This window comes from Lactuca saligna, chromosome 3 (assembly GCF_052625555.1).
Source record: "Lactuca saligna cultivar CGN05327 chromosome 3, ASM5262555v1, whole genome shotgun sequence".
Taxonomy (NCBI): Eukaryota; Viridiplantae; Streptophyta; class Magnoliopsida; order Asterales; family Asteraceae; genus Lactuca; species Lactuca saligna.
This window is the reverse complement of record NC_136419.1, coordinates 119,432,580-119,434,380: the sequence shown is the minus strand read 5'-3', so window position 1 is coordinate 119,434,380 and position 1,801 is coordinate 119,432,580. Positions and strand designations below refer to the sequence as shown.

The window sequence follows — 1,801 nt, the reverse complement described above, 5'->3', positions numbered from 1 at the left end:
GAATCCGCTTCTTCAAAGAACTCACCACTTAAAAACCTCAAATCCGTTTTTAGCAAGAAAAGGGGCAGCAAATCAGGAGCATCCAGTGCATCGTTGACAACCGAAGACCCGATTCAAAAAGACACCGAGTACGAGATCGAGGAAGAAAACGAGCCCACATACGAGCACACATCCGAGTTTGAAGACGATTTAGCCACCGCTATGGCTAATATTGACGAAATCCCCATGGGGAAATGGAAGAAGAGGATGCGTGATGACACCGGCCCGGGACTTGTGCAACCCGCAATTCCCGCAACCGCTACGTTTGAGCTAAAGGGCCATATTCTCGCTCAACTCAAGGAGATCCTTTTCATGGGAGAGATCACGAAGATGCCTATAAGCACTTGGATGAAGTAAATGATGTGGCAGATTACTTCAATGTACCCAATGTGCCTCGCGAGATCCAGCTACTACGCATGCTTCCTGTCACATTTAAAGGAGCTGCAAAAGATTGGTTAAAGTCACTTCCTCCCAGATCAGTCACCAGATGGGCCAAGATGAAAGAAGAGTTCATAGACCATTTTTGCCCACCCTCCAAGATAGCCAAGCTAAAGAAAGCCATTGCCAACTTCGAGCAACAACCCGGGGAATCTCTTTATGAAGCTTGGGAAAGGTACAAGAGCCTACTTAGAAATTGCCCACACCATGACCTTAATAGCCAACAAGAGGTCTCCATCTTTTATGATGGAGTTAATGTCACCACAAGGCAACTACTCGATTCACAAGGCTCACTCACTCGAAAGCCGCCTCCGGAAATAAAGGAATTAATTGAAGAATTCTCCAAGCATTCTAGAGAATACCACAATCCGAGGAACGAATTGAGTCGTGGAGCAGTGAACTCGGTGAACGATAGCATGGCGGCGGTAATAGCTAAACTCGATAGCCTAGACCGAAGAATGACGAAAATGGATCAAACAATCCATGCTATTAGGGTAGGATGCGAAAATTGTGGCGGCCCCCACCTCACCAAGGATTGTGATCGAGAAGAAAACGGAAATAAAAAGGCTCAAGTATTCTATTCCAGTGGCAATATATACGATGAAGACTGGAGGAAACCGAAGAAGGAATGGCTCCCATACGAAGAATATAAAAAGGCTAAGGAGGAGAAATACAAGCAGAGGGAGAGGGGATTCTATCAAAAGGAAGAGCCTGTGACGGAAAAGAAGGCCAATTTAGAAGATATGCTCACAAGATTCATAACCGCATCCGAGAAAAGACACAATGATCATGATGTAGCAATGCAAGAAACCAGAAACATGTTGATGAATTAGCAAGCATCCATTCTCAACATTGAGAAACAACTGGGACAGGTTGCACATCAAGTGAATGAAAGAAGACCGGGCCAACTTCCGAGCAACACCGAACCCAATCCAAGAATGGAGAACGTAAACGTAATAACCTCCAGCAGTGAAGGAAAATTTACAGAAGCACTAAGGATCTCCAAGAAGAAGGAAGAAAAGGTAGAAGAATTGGAGCCAGCAAAACCCGACCCGACTCGCCGAGTCACTCCATTGGACTCGACGAGTCCATGCGAAATTGAAACACCTATTAGTTCTTCGAAACCTTATAAGCCTCCGCTGCCATACCTAATCAAAGCCATGCCTGCAGAAAAAGTAGAAGCATACGGAACCTTCATGAATCATGTTAACACTCTACAAGTTAATGTGCCATTTGTGGAAACAATACTTCAAACACCTAAATACTTCAACTTGCTTAAATGCCTTTTTGCTGCTAGGAAGGATTTGGATGAAGTCGCAGAAGT

At 44.7% G+C, this 1,801-nt stretch overlaps 1 non-coding gene across 1 annotated transcript; it reads right to left on the bottom strand.

Annotated features, from left to right (window-relative positions):
* Positions 1 to 584: 584 nt before the first annotated feature.
* Positions 585 to 691, bottom strand: LOC145038010 (small nucleolar RNA R71). Its single transcript, XR_013679114.1, has one exon. It is a non-coding gene; the product is annotated as a small nucleolar RNA R71 (small nucleolar RNA).
* Between the last annotated feature and the right edge of the window lie 1,110 nt (positions 692 to 1,801).